Below are 21,254 nucleotides of genomic sequence, written 5' to 3' on the forward strand. Positions count from 1 at the left end.
CCGCAAGCCCTGGAGTGATTTTGGCTCTATCAGAGCCAAAATCACTCCCACTGACATCACTAGTGATGTCAGTGGGGCCGGATCCAGACGGTAGGCGTTCCCATAGGAACGCCTCCGTCTGGCAGCCATGCCCCCGACACACCCACCAAAGGGGGCGTGCTGTCACTCACCATCGACAGCACGTCCCCTTTGGTGCGAGTCCCCGAGCAACGTATTCCTCGTCGCTCGCCGGGTCTCGCGCATGCGCACGACGGAGCTCCCTCCATCGTGCGCATGCGCATTCGCCCAACATCGACCCGCTTGCGAGCGAGCGACCTTCGCTCGCGAGCGGGTCTGAATGACCCCCTAAATCCACAATATGTTTTCATTCCCAACATTAATCTGTCTCACCTTATGAATTGGCAAAGGTCGGGTGCTGAGTTGTATGGCAGGTGGAGACCATGTGTTTCTGAGCAGAAATAGTAAAGTAGCTGATAAATTTAAGACTTACTTTTAATAAAGTAAAGGGCAAGACAGAAGACCATTGGAGGTAGTAGGGATGGTCATCGGTGGAGTGACCAACATTGGTTACCATTGATGGGTCCAACGGTGATTACCATCGATGGCACAAAAAAACATCTATAATGAACCATTGATGGTTTGCACCCCTCGATGGCCACCACTACTGGGGACACGGCGGGTCATGGGCCAGTCACAAATGGGGCGGGGCTTAGCGGGTGTTGGGGAGCGGGCTAAGCTCCATCCTGTCAAGAAAAAAAAACATCCGCTTCCACTTATTAAATGTAAACAAATGGTTGCGCTTAGTCAATAGGCGAATTAACTAATGGGAGCAGCTGATTGGTGAGGCCACCACTAGCCTCAGTATACATTTATATAGGGAAAAACACACTATGCAGAGCTTAGCCAATAAGCGCTCAATCACAGATCAAAATGTAGTATTGATACACCAGAATAACAGAGGCAATGTTGCTAATTGCCAAATAACTTAAATTATTTAGAAGGGCCCTATTAAAACCAGAATAATAATCTAATATGAGTTGAAGAAAATATTATTTATTAAAAGACATGTTAATAACGATGTATACAAACAATTGTTAAAGGGTATGTAATCTTGTCCCACAGCAGCGCTAAAAACATATGCGGGTTTACAGAAAGTCACATGAGGGTAAGATGTGGTTAGATGAGGGTGTGGGGCATAGAGGGAAAAAGTAAAAAGGAAGAATTAAGGATCACAAGGGGAGGGTAAAAAAACACAAGAACTCCCCTGTTTAAGAGAAGAGATGTATAAAAACAGTTATAATAAAATGAAAAATGTAAAATCCTTAAAAAAGGAGAAAAAAGTGCTGAACACAATTCAAATATATAGGGTGGGATGTACTAAAGTAAAAATGCGGTAAAAGCCGCATTTTCTGAGTTTTACTGCATTTCCATATGTACTAAGCCCCGGCCACCCTTTTATCGGTGCGGAGGGTAATGCCAGAAAAGCTGGTGTTACCCTATAGAAGCCTATGGGCTTCTTACCGCACCCCGCACCCGACACTTCGGCGCCGCCTCGCCACCCCACAGTCGCCCAGCACTGGCCCCCACTCTTTAGTGTCCTGGTTGCCGGCCCGCGCTCCTCCTGGGTCCTCTGCCTCCTCCTAATCTTCTACCGAATGCAAGGAGGAGGAGGAGCAGGTGACCTGTGCAGGAAGTTCCCGGGGCTCTGAGGGGGTGGGGTACCACGGAAACCCCCTCACCTGGCGTCGGCTGCTTCGCAAAGAGCAGCTCTTATCGCAAGAGCTGTTTTTTGCAAAACTAATCTCATATGTTAGTACATATGCGATTAGTAAGGTTGCGTTGACTGGCGGAATGGTCACCGCAACCATAGTACATCCCGCCCCCAATAATGAAATCCAAGGTAAGAACAATGTTAATCCTGTATAGTACAGTCCATATGTGCAAAAATATAAAGAATAGCAATTAATTCGTAGGAGTGCATGTAGGAATACGCGGCTCTGCAGTAGCCACGGTAAGGGCCGCCATCAGGGGGGGACTGTGGGGACTACTGTACCGGGCCCGGGCACTCCGACAGAGAAGGGGGGCCCGGCCAACTCCAACCACCCGCCTGCCGCTACTGCACTTCATAGGGGGCACTACTTTAGGGGGCACTACTTTAGGGGGCACTGCATAAAGGGTACTACTTTAGTTGGCACTGCATAAGGGGTACTACTTTAGGGGGCACTGCATAAAGGGCACTGTATACAACCGGCAGCAGCAAACCAGGCACATATGATGCATGTGCAGTTGCATATCGATATACAGGGCCATAAGGAGTGGTTTGCGGCCGCACAGGGCGGGATCGCCTGGGGGTGGTACTAGCCGTACCTGCCATTCACTGCAGTCCGCGCCCTCTTCCGGCTCACAGTTTCTGTACTATATGGGGGGGGGGGGGCTGCCTATTTTGTCAGTCCCGGGCCCCACAATTTCTGATGGCAGCCCTGGCCACGGTCCGTACAGGGCCAGTAACTACTGCTTGTATTGACAAGGTTCAGTCAAGCGGGTGCAGGTTCCATTTGTCCATCCATGGTGGCGGAGAACCATTGGCTCTCTGCCATCGATGGCAAAACCAGTTAACCATCGACGATTGCTAACTATCGATGGTCGATGGCCATACCTAGGAGGGAGGCATAGGAAAGGAGGGGAGGGGGGAAAAGCAGTCATAGATAACCTAGGTTGCTTTTTATAGAAAATTTGTACAGTCACCACAAGTAATATCTAATTGGATCTCGCCTTTCTCGGGTGCGTGCATTCACACGATATATGCCAGCTTTCGTAAACTCGCACCTTCAGGATTGACTTGTTAGAATCCATTCTCATAAATCCTGAGCTTTCAAGAACAATTTACTAAATATAAAGCACTTTACCACAGTTCTTGCGATTTACAAACATCTTAAGAATGACCATCATTAAAAAGAGAGTGTGCCCCCTGGGGAGAGAATCCCCCAGCAATACCCAGGTCTGGCAGGAACTCCACTTGATACATATTGTAACATGAACTAGCATCAGCACTGTCCCTAGGGGGAACTGCAGCGTTACAGATGTCCTAGTAGTTGCTTTCCACCAGCATTATAAGGAGCTTCCAGTGGGAGGAGGAAGCCAGAGAGGGCTCACACGGATGGGAGGGCATACACTGGATAAACTTGCAGAAGAATACAGAGGGGAGGGATGCAAATAAAATAAATAGGAACTGGACTTATTAGGGAGCAGAGGATGAGACAGGAGCGAGGGAGACACCAGCTGTAAGGGAGGAGAAATATTAGGAAGGGAGGGGACCGAGCAAGGAAGGGAGGGAGCAGGGGAGCACTGGACAGGAGCTGCTGGAAAGAACAAGAAACATTTGGGAGGGAACTGTACAATTATCACTGGCGTGTGGGAGAACAGTGCTTATTGCAAGTGGGGTCCAGTGACTCTCCCCCACCCCACCTGGATACAGCATGTAAGTACTCATTTATATTTTATTCTTGGGGGGTCGGGGCCACGACGACTGTATTGAAAACTTGTTGCATCTGCAAAATACCAGACATATCATTTCAATAGCTCTGTATGATTATCTTTACATAAGTCTGTAACAGCTCTGTACTGTCGGCTGTGCGCAACTGCTACAGAACCCCTTGGAGTGCAAGGAGACGGCTGTAGCTGTGATTGACATCTCTGGCACACCCTCTATCCTGCCTGGTTTACAGGTTCTGTTTTAGGAGATAGAGTGGCGTATTAGGGAAGTGTATAAATGACGTTCAAATGAAGAGGTGACCCTGCTCCTGTAGGTAATGATGACAAAGTGACACCCATGGTTTGGAGGTCCCTGGTCTGTACACATCAGATTTCTGTATTTGCCATCAGTAGAGAGGGGCTTATTATGGGGGCATCTCTCTTCCTACAAGGCATGTGCATTTGTTGTTTTTATCTGGATTAAGTTTCAGTCTGTACATATACAGCTCTGGGAACATGTGGCTGACTAGCTATCTTAGTCATGTGTATACACACCCTGTGCGGGAATATTTTACTAGATCACAGATCTGGCTGCTGGATGGTTGGTTGGGTCCTATAGCTGGGATAAGGGTCCAGTTAGAGATGTCGGCTGGTGAGAGCCTAAACGCAGGTTTTACTGTAGATTATTTTTTTCTGGGCGGACGAAATAAAATCAGATTTTGTTAGTGTTTTGGACATTCGCCAGACCCACACATATCACCTTTGGCTCAATTTAGTCTACAAGAACCAGTTTGGACGATACCATTGCCTCCATTCTCACTGGTACCTGGTTTAGCGTGTTGGGGGTAATAAGCAGTGGATGGTCTGACAAAGCTACATTAGAATGGTGGGACGATGGTCTTTACACTGAATTAAGGTCCATATCCATTACACGACTAATGAACGACTGAACGATAACGACATTATTATCGTTCAATCGTTTATTATACTGTGCAGTGGATAATGTGCCTACACTGAACGATATGTTGTTCTGCGCAGGCACCCTCCCTCATCCCTGAACATGCACAACCTGACAATATCGCTAGGTTGGGCAGTATGTTCAGGCGATGACAGATGCCGACAACGACCAGCGGGCACCGCTGGTCGTTGCCGGCATATTCACTGCATGATTAATGACTGATTGAACGATAACATTGTCGTTATCGTTCAAGTGTCCATTTATATTGTGTAGTGGATATGCGCCTTTCGGGGGCGCATATCCACATATGTACTAAGCAGATGCGTTCGCATGTAGCCAGCGTATGCAAATCCGGCCAACCCACAGCAAGGTAGGCGATCGCACGCCAAGGCATTAGCACGCCCGCTATGTCTTAGCGTGCGATCGCACTGTGTATGCAGACGCCCACCAGCCTGTCTTAAGATGCCCACTTATGCACGTCATCTCCGGATGTGTATGCAACATCTGTAACATCGAGTACCATCGGAAGTGAACGCATCTCTTGTGGTCGACCATACCCTACCGCAAGTACTGCGAGCACTTCAGTGTAAAAATCAGCTAAGTGACATGTACTATGACGCTGCGTCTTAATTATGCACGCCTCTGAAACGGCGTTAAGATGCTCGGGCACGCATGCATACGCACTACCACTCCCCTGTTTTCATCGACTAACCCATGTCACCACCCACAAACGTCTTGTCCTGTCACTCATTCTGCCGGGCTGTCTATGTGCAGCGAGCGAACGCTTCCCGATCGCACGGACTAGTTCGCACACGCGCACTGCGATGCGTACGCATGTGCACAATGCAAACATCGGCTGCCTGCGTGCGACTGCTTCCTAGCGAGCGGGTCTGAATCGGGCCCAAAGTACCAACCAATCATTTCCTAACTGTCATTTTTCAAACTAAGGTGCAGATGTACTAAGCTCTGAAAAGTGATAAATTGGAGAGTAATAAAATATCATCAGCTCCTGTTATTTTTCAAACATAGGGCTCCATTTACTAACGAGTTTGTGCAGCTATGTTATTTAGCATTACCGCTCCCCGCGGCTTTTAGGTTTTCTTCACTTGAATTTATCAATTGTTAGCTCCCCGGCGAGCGGGAATGCTAAAGATCCTGTTAGCGCTGTTTTTCCTCTCCAAACAGCACTGACGAATGGAAATTGTTTTCTTTTTGTAATGGGCACATGCGCTGTGAGACCTGGCTCCCTTCTTATTCTTGTCTCCCTGGCAGCGGCAGCAATCTCTTCCCAGCCCAGCGTGTTGTTTGCTGGGTTGGGAGGGAGGGTGCTCGCATGGATGGAGAGGTCTCTGTGCTGGGGTTCAGCGGGAGGGAGGAGGAGTGGGGGAAGTGAGGGTAGAAGGAACTGGCCACCAGTTGCTGCGGGAAGCAGAGAGGAAGGGGGCCGCCAGCTTCTGTGGGTGGTAGGGGGCCGGCGGGTGCTGGCTGCTGCCGTAGGGTGGAAGAAGGGGCTGCTTGCTGCTGCTGGAGGGAGGGCGCTGGCTGTTGTTCACTGGGAGGGGGCGGGACAGGGCCGTCGGGTGCTACAGCTGTACCCTGGGGGGGAATTACGGACAGGACGGGTTACAGCACTTGTGAGCACTGTTTAACAGAAGCCTGCAGATGGGTAGTTCAAATTAAGGAAACGAACGGTAAGTTAGCAATAAATAAGGGTAGCCTACTGTATTGCATGGTGAAACGGAAAAAATTAGCGCTTCTGTAGAAGAACACTTTCCATGCAATTATAAATAACAGCCACACTTATTTTCCCTCACAAATGAGTTCACACACCTGAAACTCATTAGTAATTGGAGCCCATAGCCTGTAACATGACAGTTAGGAGCTGAGTGGCTGGTCTTTTATCACTTTCTAATTAATTACTTTCCAGAGCTTAGTACATCTCCCACACAGCCTGTAAAGTGACAGTTAGGAGCTGATTGGTTGGTACTTTATCTCTCTCCACTTCCAAGGCTTAGTACATAGATCCCTTAATCTACTATCTGACTTAATTCCACATCTGATGACCCATCTTCAGTGCCCATCACATGCCAAATCAGTTTAGAGTGGTGTATTTGGGTGTCCATATTGCATTGTGTTTACACAGTTGTCGTTCCTGTATTACAGAGATAAAAGGCTGTAGGGAGAGTCCCCTGGGTCTCTGGTTAAGGTTAACATCACATTAGCAAAACGTTACAGTAGATGGTAGTACAGTTTTAAAGGGTGGAGGGGGTAAATCATTCATTTATTTAAAAAGGCAATAATATGGATTTCCTTAAAGTTACCTGTCACCTGCACACAGCGGAGGCAGCCATCTTGTGTGCTGAGCCAATATAATACATCCATGGGAATGCAAGATATCCGTTCAGTAGTAATAAGTGGTATCAATGAGGCAAGAGGCACAAAGTGCTTCTTATATTCTGTGCTTCTGTCTACGTGGCTGCTATGCATAAATAAAGAAGATGTCATATTGGACAAAAAGTGAACAGCGCTCATTTAAATCTTGTGTTTATGACTGTGACAGTTCTCATTTCACCTTTAACATTGGGGCGGGATGTCTCAAATGACAGAAGCTGATTGGTTGCATTGGGCAACTTCTCCATTTATTTTCTCGCCAATGCTTAGTACATCTACCCCTTAGAATCCTAGCTCCAAAGTTTTCAAAAATTTTTTCTCAACTATAAAGCACTTTGCCATGTGTCTTGACCGTTTCAAATGCAGATTTAATGTAGTTTCTGGGATGACACAGCTAGCTTGTTTAGTCTTCAAGTACATCAACAAAAAGAACCCTTTTTAACAAGAAGAGGCCATAGAGTATTCAGTCAGATTATCCAGATTTCGGACAAACTCCATTCAGTGCCAAGTTCCTCATGCCTCAAAGTCAGTAATTCAAAGCTGATGTACTGAATATTGTCCAGCTCATGTGGGCGGGATGTACTAACCTTGCGGTGTACATCCCGCCAGTCACCGCAACCTTACTAATCACATATGTACTAACATGTGCGATTAGTATCGCAAAGGACAGCTCTTGCGATAAGAGCTGCCCTTTGCGAAGCAGCCGACGCCAGGTAAGGGGGTCTCTGTGGGGCTCCGCCCCCTCCGAGCCCCTGAAACTTCCTTCTGGTGACCTGTGCAGGAAGTCCCGGGCTCCTCCTCCTCCTCCATGTACCCGGAAGATTAGGAGGAGGTAGAGGCAGAGGAGCATGGGCTAGAGACTAAGGTGAGTGGGGGCCAGTGCTGGGCGACTGCGGGGCGGCAAGGCGGTGGTGAAGCGTCGGGTGCGGGATGCAGTAAGAAGCCCATAGGCTTCTATAGGGTAACGCCAGGTTTTTCTGGCGTTACCCTCCACACCGATAATAGGGCGGCCGGGGCCTAGTACATACGATTACAAGGTTCAAGCAGTTCCGTTATTCTCAGGCAGGTAAACAGCATAAGGTAAACTTCGCACTACATAAACTTCACAGCATGGCAATTTACAGTTCACAAGCAGGTTGGTAATACATCCATATGACTTCCTATCGTAACTCCACGTCCCCCCCAGCCTATCATCCGGGCGGCTGGTTAACAATCGGAAGCATTGTGGATTTGCACTGACACAACTTTAAAGACAGCTAACAGGTGCTGCTAATTAGCATTGCTCTGTGGCTTACAACAGATCCAAGGAAAACCTGGACTGGATCTTATTACCATGCTGTTTATTGCTCCATCTCTGCACAAACTTGCTGCTCCACATTAACCTCATGTGAAAGTATGCTGTCCCTGTCACAATATATATATAAAGGTTGAGTCTCCCATATCCAAAATGCTTGGAACCAGGGGTATTTTGGATAACGTAATATTCCGTATTTTGGAATATTTGCATACCATAATGAAATATCTTGGGAATGGGACCCAGATTTTAGACAATATTTTAAATAATTTTGTTGCTCAAGCAAAGTTTGTGTACAGAAATGAAATTCATTTATGTGTTATATACACCTTATACACACAGCCTGAAGGTAATTTTATACAATATTTTGAATAATTTGTGCTTTAGACAAAGTTTGTGTACATTGAACCATCAAAAATCAAAGGCTTCATTATCTCAGTCATGCCAAAATAATTCCCTATTTTGGAATATTCCGTATTCCGGAATATTTGGATATGGGAGACTCAACCTGTGTGTGTGTGTGTGTGTGTGTATATATATATATATATATATCTGTTAATTCAAAACCATTCCAGGAGACTACCTCAAGAAGCTGATTGAGAGAATGCCAGGAGTGTGCAAAGCTGTCATCCAAGCAAAAGGGGGCTACTTTCATGAATCTAAAATATAAAACATATTTTGATTTGTTTAACACTTTTTGATTACAACATAATTCCATATGTGTACTTTCATAGTTTTGATGTCTTCAGTATTAATCTACTATGTTGAAAATAATTTAAATAAACAAAAAACATTGAATGAGAAGGTGTGTCCAAACTTTTGACTGGTACAGTGTATATAAGGGGGGTACACAATTTATTAGTGATAAAACAAGGGTCCATACGGTAAACAAACATAAAAACAATAATAGTTCATCGGCTGCTAAAAAATGTATAATGTATATAAAATGGTTAAAAACCAGTATTTAGAATACAGCTAAAAATAAATTTATAAATATCTTGAAAAAGCTTATCTTAGTTCAGGTCTATCATCCGTCGAATTGGACATCTGATGATTCCTTGACTGGAATTTTCATGCATACACCTGGCAATGTGTGACCAGTTAGATCTAATAAGGCTGTCCAGTAATCCCATTCACAGACAGCATAAGTATTTTAAGAAGTAAAGTTTAAAGGGGCATTACTTTCAAAAGGAACAGGTTAGTTGCTAAATAATTCTCCCTGTTTTAGCCCATTGGAATTGCTTTAGAACAAACCTTTTGTAGATGGAGAAAAAAAGACCACCATTGTAGATAATACCTCTTTTACACCGAAATTCTGGGTCTGACCCGGAGTTGGAACAGAGTTCTAACCCGGATCAGACCCGGAATTTCCCCGGGGCCGACCAAGGATATTCCTGAGTTGGCACCGTTCACACCGAAGCCGGGTCTGCATTGACCTGGCTTTTACGTCGTTGAAGTGGACGCTTGGAGATGACGTCATCGCCAAGCGCCACAGTAGCCGGCCAATCGGCAGGCATGCGGCACGATCCATGTCATCGTGACCCGGAGCGCGGGCCGTTCACACTACAGGGTTTCACTTGTTATTCCCGTGTTAAACCCTGCAAGTTACCTGGGTTGGAATGCCGGGTCCCTCGACCCAGCAATCCAACCCTTTACCCTTTTACACCAAGGAGCTACCAGGGTTAACCCTGCAATAACCCGGGTTTTAGCTCTGATGTAAAAGTGGTATAAGTGTTATTTGGGTATTTTTCCTCTCGATACTCTGGGGATTTCTTGTAGTTACTGTCAGCTGCACTCTTGGCAACCCTGGGCTGAAAGTGGGTGAAATCTATAACAATATAATTATTCTCTTTAATTGCACAGTAATTATTCAATCAGGAATTGGTAGTCACTCACATTGAATTCTGCCGCACTGGAGTGTAGAATAAAAAAATTATGTTATACGTAATCCGCATTGTTTAAACACTTTACATTCCCCTTCATGTTTCCAGGTAGGAATAAGGGGTTATTGACATATGAGTTAAAAAACAAACAAAAAACCTATTGCAGATAAGAAGCTTAACTTGACTACGCTGACAGTGATGTGCTGCAACTCTGGCGTTAAGTGACAATGGGATTTTAGTGACAATGGGAGATGCTATTCTGTGACAGTGACATACGACTTGGAGTATTTTACAGTTTACCTGTTGTCATGTTTTATTCATATTTTAGTGTAAATGTCTCCACATAGTGGGGGCAGCCATTTTGTGTGCTACACCCATGTTGATGAGAATGCAGCCTATCAATTTATTAAGTACAAGTGACATCATGGAGGCAAGAGGCACCTTTTGCCTTATGCCACAATAATGTCTAGATGTTGAGTATAGAGAGGAATTTATCAGTCGTTTAAACCAATGTTTTTCACTTTTCTAAGAAGTTCTCTTTACATATCCCTATATGTTTATCCAGAACCCCTTTTTTCCATCAGCTGTTGAAACTTTAAATACATTTTTACCAAATATACTCTTCATTTTTATTTATGCACAATATCTTTTATTTAATTCAACTAAAATAGTATTAATACTACTATGGTACTTATTAAAATATTTAATAATAGAATAACGTTTTGACTTCAGCCTTGTAAATCCAGATACCAATGAAACACAAGCTGCATGATGAGTGCAACTAGTTTACATGGAAGCCTGCAGCTTCTACTATGTCGCCGTGCTTTCATGTGAATGGATTGTAATTGAGTCATGTAGGTGATGTGTTTGGCTAAACCCTTTTCTAAATTCCCAATGTCACGTTCCTTTTGAAGGGTCCACTTTGAAACATTTTCATTGCTGAGCAAATATTAATGAGAACAGAGTCTTATTTCACTAGGAACAAGAAGCAGGTTTGCAGAAAGAGGTGGGGAGAGTGCCACACCCGAAAATACTGTTGCCACACCCCTGCCATAACGTGGCCACATCCCCTTTTCGTGGAGTGATGGCGTTCATTCACTGCCCATATTCCCAAACCTTAAATATTGGGAGGTATGCACTAGGAACCTATACGTATGAGGCATGAGGCTTAGCCAATACTCATGAGAATGCAGTCATGACAATTAACTAGGAGCTTTTTACGTCTCATGTCACTTGTACCTAGGCTGTTACACTTTACCTCTAAAGTGTTAACAAATCCAGGCAACCTCTATCCTCGAACATGCAACACGTAACTACCAGTAGATCCTGCAGCAGTGAAAGAGTTACATTACACGCGTTGCCTAACAGAAAGTATTTTGGAACAGTTACGTCATGTAAGTCTTGGCAGTGTTTACAGCCAGATGTTATTAGTCTGTTGATCTGAGTACACATCTCTACAGTCAATGAGAATAAACAAAATATCTGTGTCCTCCAGTCACCAGACAACTAGATCCCACCAGAACATTTTTTTTTTATTGTAGATTTATAGGTTTAATAATGTATATTTCAGTTTAAAAGCAGTAACAGTTGTGCAACAACACCAAAGTGTTTCATCGGTGATATGTTTGAAGTATGCATGTACCCTGTTTATAATTTCCCTTATGGTGGACCAACCACCCTAATATGCAAACAAAGAAAAAAGAAAAATTAATAAATAACTGATAGAGCCAATGAGTGGAAATAACTAAATAAAATGCATAAAATAAATAAATACAGCAAAATTGTAAAACAAAAACAAACCAAGAACAGTTCCAGTCTTCCCCCAGCTCACTCCACAGCACAACATAAACACGTTAGCTACTGTGTTTCCCTGATAATAAGACCTACCCTGAAAATAAGCCCTACCCTTACTTTTGTAGCCCGGTCTAAAATAAGCCCTACCCCGAAAATAAGACCTACCTTTTTTTCTTTTTGAGCTGGGAACGCTGCAGAGACCAGCGTTCCCAGTCATGCAGTGCGCGGGTGACGTCATGACGTCACCCGCGCGCTGAGGATCCTGTGCTGCCACGCCTGCTGGACCATATTAGATCCAGTTAGCGCGCAAGTGAGAGGGACATCCCGGACGGCGGTGACTCAGGTAAGTACCGTACTTGCACTGCAATAAGGGGGCCTGCATAAAGAACACTGCTACAGGGGGGGGGGGCTGCATAAGGGGCACTGCTACACAAGGGAGGCTGCATAAGGGGCACTGTTACAGGGGGGGGGCCTGCATAAGGGGCACTGCTACACAAGGGAGGCTGCATAAGGGGCACTGCTACGGGGGGGCCTGCATAAGGGGCACTGCTCCAGGGGGCCTGCATAAGGGGCTGTCAATGTTAGTTAATATAAGACCTACCCCGAAAATAAGCCATATGGTGTTTTTTGGAACCAAAAAAAAATAAGACAGTGTCTTATTATCGGGGAAACACGGTACATGACAGTGACACATGTGGCTAGGAGGTTTCGCCCTGTAAGAAATGAGTCAATGTGACACGAATAAATGTTACCCAAAACGTATAAAGTTTCACCACTTGCTAAACCCCCACTTACAGTATCCTACTTCCCTTTACTCCCACCATAGCATTTGTGCAAACAGATGCTTCTCCCATGCAGTCACGGCTTGTCCTAAGTAAAATAACATTTCTCTGTACAATACACTTTAAGTAAAGATATAGTTACTCCCCCATCCTACCAAAAGAAAGCCCCTATGTCCCAAAATAGAATATAAAATCCCCCAGAGCAGATTCTTAGTGAAAATGGCACACGTTGTAATGTGACTTGTAATCTTGCTGTAAAGATTTTAAATCACCTTATTATGAAGAGGTTTAAATATTTTAGTACGACTGTAAAGAAACTGGCATCTTCTTATCTGTTCTTTATGTATCTGAAGTGGTCGGCAGTGATTCTGTAACGTCAGCTCCATTTGTGTGAGTGACATCGGATTCAATTTACTCATTATTTATCATGTTTGTAATGACAGGTTAGTTGTAACCTCAGCAATTATCTGAATCACAAGAGGAATCACTCACTGTAAGTTGGCAATAAGAGGTTGGTGGTAGCACTAAGGATGTTTGCTCTGTCATGCAGACAAATGTAACATGCATTTAATGATGGTCTAGTTTTTTAAAATATGGAATGTATGGGAAGTAAACATTAGTTGCAATCCAGATAAAGGTGTTTTATTCCCTCTCTCGCTATTGGAATCCTTTTTACAGGTTGAGTCTCCCATATCCAAAATGTTTGGGACCAGGGGTATTTTGGATATCAGAATATTCCGTATTTTGGAATAATTGCTTACCATAATGATATATCTTGGGAATGGGACCCAAATATACACACAGAATGCATTTATGTGTTATATACACCTTATACGCACAGCCTGCAGGTAATTTTATACAATATGTTTAATATTTTGTACCTTAGACAAAGTTTGTGTACACTGAACCATCAAAAATCAATGGTTTCATTATCTCAGTCATGCCAAAATAATTCCGTATTTCGGAATATTCCGTATTCCGGAATATTTGGATATGGAAGACTCAACCTGTATATTACATTAGTAGAGTACTGTATGTCATATGCTTTACACCCTTCACTGAGCAATGTTGAAATGTTTTACAGCTGCTGCAAAGATAGATCACCATTTCTGGCCTGTTTTGTTGGACATGCTTCGCAGTGGATCCATTGCTGCCATAAATGCCAAAATCAAATCAAATTTGTCCACGCCATCAATCTCTTAGTCCGTGGGGGTCAATCCAATTACACGCAATGTACACACGGGTGACAGTGGGGCGCACTTGAAGGCAGCCCGAATTCGCATAAAAGTGCTCCCAGTGTAATAGGCCACACCCTTTTAATAATAATAAATAATAACAATAATAAACAGGATCCAAATGTGAAGTGATGTAAACATTCACGTTTATTAATTAACCTGTGAAGACAGTATTCTCTGTTGTCTGTATGACACATCATTACATGATTATATTGTATACAAACACTAACCCTGTCAAGCCACATCTCTATGTATTCCTAGCATAAATCATGCGCATATTCTAGCGTTACAGAGTTGGACGCATTTTCGTGAGCGCGTCTTTTCCTGCTAATATTCGTGGCACAATTCCAACTCTGTGTGGGGCCCAGCGTGTGGTTATCTCTGAGGAGACCAGGACCCCAGGTGAATAACCTTGATATTGATCACGAGTCTCAACCACCCTTTGATCTCAATTACAGGTTATGTTTTAAGGATCTATTTAAATGAGCACAGATTTATCAATATCATCTTCCACATATACATTAAAACTGCAGAAGACATGTCCTCATTCATTATCAGCAGCAAGCCCCATTAAATAATGAATAAACGTTACTTGCCACTAGCACTGACTGAAGTATCCACTGAAATCATGGCACCAGTTCACAATTATGTCACAGAAAAAAAAGAAATACATGGGATGGGTAGGGAACTGGAAAGTCTCTAATAACCCCTTCCCCATAAATAAACAGGACCCCTGTCCTGACAATAACACAAGTTATTGCCTGGTGATGAGTTTGACTACCAGCAGAGGCGCCACAAAGTTTTAGGGGTGGGGGGCTAAAAATAATTATTTTCTTTTGCGCACATATATATATATATATAGATGGAGTGCCTATTTGCTATGCCAATCAATTCAGCAGCACCTCTAAGAGAGTCCCCTGTTAGTAGGACACAACCATAAAGATATCCAAACACAATACTTAGGGGGCACTAACAAATGGAATGTTTTGTACAATTTAATACAGTTTAATACCAATACAAAATTCACAATGGAGATACCACTGAAAACTTTCAGCTGACAGATATTAGCATTAAAGAATTCTTCTGATTTGGCCACCAAGGTTTTTATTCATTGTGTGAGATGTCCATTTGGTTCTGTGAACATACTCTCTCACCAAAGAAATCACCCAACAATGTGGCCAATGGCCAATTATTAATACATTAGAATAATTTTATTCTGTATTAAATGTAAAAAATTGGCATAAAAAGCAATTGCTTACATCAAATGTATTAATAGAGGTGTCATTGATAATGCCAACATGAAGGTATAGAGATAGCCTGGTGATTATCCCTTTGATTTTTGGATTCCAAGGCTGAACATAAACATGGACATTATAAGCGGCACCCCGTCCCTACGCATTTCGTCCTTCTCACGGACTTCATCAGGGGTACAAATCCAGTCTGACAAGCAGACAGTAACCTCTACATTACATAAAACTCATAGAATCCAGGTATGGGGAAATATCTTTCCCATCCTGTCTTCCATTAATTAAGGGGCACACACATTTGAAAGAGGTTAGTCCCTTGAGCATTGTCTTGGGATCTCCAGACAATCTAGTTCGGGATTACGGAAAACATACATTTTACATAGATGGGGGAGGGAATAACATGTTCCCTATCACCGTCATAGTGGCCCCTGCTGAAGTAGGGCACCCCCATTTTAAAGAGGAGAGAAATAGCACCAGTGGTGATCACCAGACACCCTGCAGTATGGAAAAATTAAAGTTCCCATAAATAGGGAGGACACTCTAGGACACTTTTCCTGGCGTTTTGCGCATGCGCAGTGGGGAAATCACCGGGAAAAAGGCGGCTGCTCCATTTTTCCCAGTGACTTGTGCATGTGCAGTAGACTCTGGGCACAGACTAGTGCCCAGAGTCTACTGATGCGGGCAGCACTGCACTCATTTTCGGCTGTCGGAGAGAGAGGATGGGGGCCTCGGATGGAGACTGCACACAGGCCCCCTCCTCTTTCTTAATATGGCCCTGAGGCCTCATGAGAGACAGGACTAAAGACTGAGACTGCATTACGTTTGCAGAGTAGCTGCCCATCATAGAGAAGGGCCAAGAAGTGACATAGTGCCCTGCATGGGGGCTCATTGGTTTATTATTATACACCTAGATACTGTGCTACTGACCCCTCTTCAGAGCTAAATTACCCCAGAAGATCCATCCCCGGCAAAAACATTGTGAAAAGGTAGCTTAGGGTCTCATTCAGACCCGCTTGCGAGCGCAGGACGCTCGCAAGCGGGTCGATGGTACCCAGATGCGCATGCGCACGACGGAGGTAGCTCCGTCGTGCGCATGTGCGAGACCCGGCTAGCGACAGGGTAGCCGTCGCTCCGGGTCTCGCACCAAAGGGGGCGTGCTATCGATGTTGATTGACAGCATGCCCCCTTTGGTGGGCGTCCCATGGGAACGCCTACCGTCTGAAGCCGGCCCCATTGACATCAGTAGTGATGTCAGTGGGAGTGATTTTGGCTCTGATGGAGCCAAAATCACTCCAGGGCTTGCGGCAGCGAGACCCTACCGCAGGGTCTCCGTCGCAAGCCCGATGGTCGCAATGGTCTTGACCATCGTGACCATCATCATGGATGCTCGCATAAGCTGTGGGTGGTAACCCACAGCTATGCGAGCGTCCATAAGGCCGCTCCAAGTTGAGGTAGGAGGGCCCTGATTCAGAGCGAGCGCTCTAGTCAGAGCGTCCGACTCTGAATCAGGCCCTTAGTGCCCATATTTGGAGGATTGACCACAAATTCTATATTAATAAATAGGCACCTTAACATCTGCATAAAGACTCTCTCAATAATGGGAGTACCCTCATACACTTGAATAAACAATGTTAAAAATGCTTATTTAGTACAGTAACATGGTTCAAATATTGTTATGTAATCCACAGCAACCACTCAGAAATCAGCTTTTATTAGCCTGACCTTAAAGACGGCTATTATTGAGTTGTTTTGTGTTACATCACATCAGGGGAATGTATTTAAGCGTTCAGTAAAGATCGGCGTCTGCAGCTCCTGCTTCGTTCATTATCGAGGTGAAGCAGGGGCAAATATCAGAGAAATGTATTCTCAAAATATTTGCCGAAAGGTGAGAGTGTTAACTCACTTCTATGGCAATACCAGCCAGCAGCTTTCCAGCGATGGCCAGTGACAGATCTGGCGGTACTTGTGCATTGGAAGTGGATAGATCCCCTTCAGTATTTGTATCCTAACGTTATCAGTTACTGTCCAACGTCATTCCCTGCTATCCACTTGGACATAGAGGGGAAATATAAACCTGTGGCGAACGAACCTCTGGCCTTTATGGGTACGGAACCGCATTTCTGCCCTCACTTCACGTCACTTCCAGGTACAAATACTGAAGGGGATCTATACCTTTCCCTTGTGCATTGGCTTCAAAGACCTCCATCGTTCCGAAAAAAAAAATGCTCACAGACTTCCTCTGCTGTCCCAGGCTGCCCCCGTGGGATAAACTACAGCTACTGGCAGGTAATCCTGCTGAGATCTGAAAAAACAATAAGCCACAAAAGTGATCTTATCGTTTTTTTGATAAGAGCTGCAAGATGACTGTCGCTATACACCTGTAAGGCGACCACAATGTCAGTACATGTATGCAGATACCGTACTGCCTTAGTACATACTGAAAGTTGATATGTGTCAAATTGTGCTGGATCTAACATTTCATACTTGTCTACTGATAGTACATCTCCCCCTTTGTTTCTAAATAGCCCCATTATGTTAAAAATAAATAAATACATTTGAAATGTTCTTGGCCATTTTAAAAAAATGTAAACAGACATATTTTAACTTATTTAATTAAATAGAGCTGTTTGCACAACATAAGCTTATTTGGTAAAATCATAATCCCCAATATTTGGCCAAATGTAATAGGGTGTGAGTTTAGTAAATGTGAGTGTAAACTCTCACACTTTTTAAACTCAGCCAATGTAATATAGTCTGAGAACAGGCAAACTCACATGTTTTTCATACTCAAAAAACTCTCACGATTTAAACTCTCATCCAGATGTTTTCCCATTTTGAAAAAAAAAAAGCAACTCGACCAATGTAATAGTGTGAGGGGTTAATGTTAAACTCTCACATTTTCTAAACTCTCACCCTATTACATTTGGGCCTTAGATTCAAAATCGCTATAATATATTATGTTTCCACATTATTCATTCGATAGCAACCTCTTGTTTTTAGGAGCCTGTAAATTGCAACAACCATAAAAATGTTTATACTAGAATGGATGAGAATGAAGAAGGAGAGTTCAAAGCAGTGAGCCAGAGAGGGCAGAGTGTAAATCAACCTATTTAACAACAGAAGCCTTTGAACACGTCTTGGAGACACTTGTGTGTTAGTGGTTTGTCACTGAGCGTAGCATTGTTGTCACTAATATATGTAACATATGATTACAGTGCTATGATAATTGGACTTGGAACTAGGAAAATACTTGTAGGTATAATTAAGAGACCTTCTTTGGGTTGGGGTATTTGAACATGAAATCCCAGGTGTATTTGTAGTGTGTTATACAAGTATAGCTGTGGCCAAAACAATGGTTGTGCTCTTCCAAAAAACCATCTCAGTCATCACCTGTACACACAATGAAGAATAAGTTACATTACTGGAGCCTGAGGTACTATGGGGTTCTATTCGTGAAGCAGCAAGTGCCTTGATTAGCTGAAATCAGGGCTCTTCTCTGTTTTTCGAGCAATTCATGGAGCAAGTTAGAGGGGTCTAGTTACTAAGCAGTGTTAGGAGTCAGAGTGAAAAGTGATACGAAAGTGATAAGGTACCAGCAAATCAGCTCCCAGCTGTCATTTTTCAAACACAGCCTGTGAGATGGCAGTTGGGAGCTGATTGGCTGGCACCTTATCACTTACTTATCACTTTTCACTGTCTCCTAACACTGCTTAGTAACTAGACCCCACAGTGAAGAAGCTTATTACTTACCCAGTAGTGCACCTGTTCCGTGCCTGCATCGCATCACCATACTTTTGTATGGTGAGTGCGATTCTTGAAAGGACGGAATTTCCTTTTTTTTAATTGACTTCGCATTCACCATCTCAGGATGGCGAGTTGTGTTGCTCCTGCATGAGCCGGTTCTCGTCCTCCGTGGTTGCTCCGCCCCTTTTAATCTCATCAGCCACATCTGCCACAATTAGCCAGAAACTAACGGCGCATGCGCAGAAAATAAATCATAACAGGTGAATAATAAGGAAGAACAAAAACAATATCTCTGAAAGAAAAAAAGCCCGGAACGCAAAAGATGGAAATACCGCATCGCTAGGAAAAACAGGTGAGGGTATATGAATTGCTACTTATCTAAGCTATAGATCGCATCGAACTGATGCGATCTATAGTGATAAGTAACAATTTTGTACCGCACATCTTTATGAATAAACCCCTATGTGCCTCGTGCTTCATTGTGGAACTAGTTTTACATTTTCATAAAAGCAGCAATGTTCTCAGATATTGGAGTGGGTTCTGAGTCACGCACAAAATGGCTGAAGGTGTGGGCGGCTGCGGAAGCCTGATTTATTACCTTGCGTTAATGCCAGAATCCGTAGGGCTAATGTGTCTGCAAGCGGAAAGCCACTCTGCACATTGATTACCATTAGTAGTATCTGCACCATGGTAGGTGCAAGAGATCTGTCAAAAACAGGCTTCCCTTCCCCGGGCGCACCACTCACAAAGCTTCTGATACACTCCCATGACACTCCCACAAGCCAGGGTGGTTCCCTGCGATCACTTTGCTACTGCCCAGTTCCCGATCCGGAACACCCAATTTCATGGAAAGACGACTCAGGTCAAGTTCCAAGTTGATATGTAGTAATACATTAACACACACCTGGCATGCGCTGTATGGAAGGACTTGCTATTCACGTCTGTGCGCAGAGATCCGACCAACTCAGAATGAGCCCCATTGTGTGTAGAACTAATATAATGTATAAATACACAAGACAAATATTCTACAAATGTAAATATAATATGCTAATTAGCAGGAAAACGCAATGGAGGTAATTAACAATGTGCCAGATGCAGGGACTGCGTCAGAGATTTCAGTACCCAGTTGGGGGCAAGGCCAAGCGCATGGAGGTGTGGCTACATTCCATTGTGACTATGGGGTCTATTTACTAAGCCTTTAATGGAGATAAAGTGAACGGAGATAAGGTACCAACCAATCAGCTCCTAACTGTCATTTTTCAAACATAGCCTGTGACATGGCAGTTAGGAGCTGATCGGCTGGTACCTTATCACCGTTCACATTATCTCTAGCCAAGGGTTAGTAAGTAGACCCCTATATACCTATATCCATGTTTACTCTTAAAGATACACTAAGGACTAAAGGTGGGTACACACCTGACAGATATATCTGCAGATGATTGTCATTCATACACACTGAACAGCCATCATCTGCTTGTGCCCTCGGTCCCGGCGGCCAGTGGGCGGGACCTGATGGCTTGTGGGCGGGTCGGGGGCGTGTCCCGCCCCCCTCCTTGCTGCTGCCCCTGTGTGTGTATGCGTGGTCTGCAGACATATCTGTCCATTGGCTTTGCAGCACAGCCAATGCGATATGTCGGTGAATGGCGCTGGTCACCGACTTATAGCGGGTACACACTGGCCAACGTGCAGCAGATATATTGGCCGATCATTTGAGTGTGTACCCAGCATAAGGTTGTTTTTTTATTCTAATGTCAATATAATACTGTTCTTAATGGGGGAAAAAAAATAAATCTTTATATGTATGTTGCCAAATTGGATGAGATTCAGGCGCTTCGGGCAGAAGACGTCAGATAACACAGGCCAATAGCGGTTACCTCTGACTAAATTTACTAACCTGCTCGCTAATTATACAATTGGGTTCATTTAGATTGTTAGCAGATTCTTATAGGGACAGTTGCTTAATATTGCTACCCATCTCACAGCATGTGCTGCCAGCATGAAAAGTATCAACAACACAGGATAACATGAGCTCCTGCCAAACTGGTGTGGGTACATTGCCGGGATTGTTTCATGCACAGCTCTGGCATGCAGCTTAGTGTAGGAAGAATAAGGTCACTTTGTGTGTGCACCGTGTCTCTTCCTGTGCCCATTTCTAGGGTCAGTTGGGCATCTAAAACAAAACATTCCCAACTGCATGTGAACCAAACCATGTGCAGCTGGCCAGTCTTTTCCTGGCACAACCTCATTCTAATGTACAGCTAAAATGTGACACAGCCACTGTGGGCATCAAAGCCAGCTAAACGTCAGTATCGTAATAACAATATAATATGAGATATGGTAAGAACTTACCCTTGTTATCTCTATTTCTACGAAGTCCATAGGGTTCCACAGGATACCTTGGGGTATAGGTGTGACGTCAGTCGCAGGGCACCAAAGAGTTAAGCTTTCAGCCTCC

General features: G+C 44.1%; 1 protein-coding gene across 1 annotated transcript in view; it reads left to right on the plus strand.

Annotated features, from left to right (window-relative positions):
* The first annotated feature begins 3,327 nt into the window (after nucleotides 1-3,327).
* SYNE2 (spectrin repeat containing nuclear envelope protein 2) overlaps nucleotides 3,328-21,254 on the plus strand; it is a 455,935-nt gene continuing 438,008 nt past the window's right edge. The window contains exon 1 of the mRNA XM_088471237.1: nucleotides 3,328-3,478. The gene's annotated coding sequence lies outside the window, so the exon portion shown is untranslated. The remainder of the gene's footprint in view (nucleotides 3,479-21,254) is intronic.

Source organism: Taudactylus pleione, unplaced genomic scaffold (assembly GCF_031769625.1).
Source record: "Taudactylus pleione unplaced genomic scaffold, aTauple2 ptg000113l, whole genome shotgun sequence".
Taxonomy (NCBI): domain Eukaryota; kingdom Metazoa; phylum Chordata; class Amphibia; order Anura; family Myobatrachidae; genus Taudactylus; species Taudactylus pleione.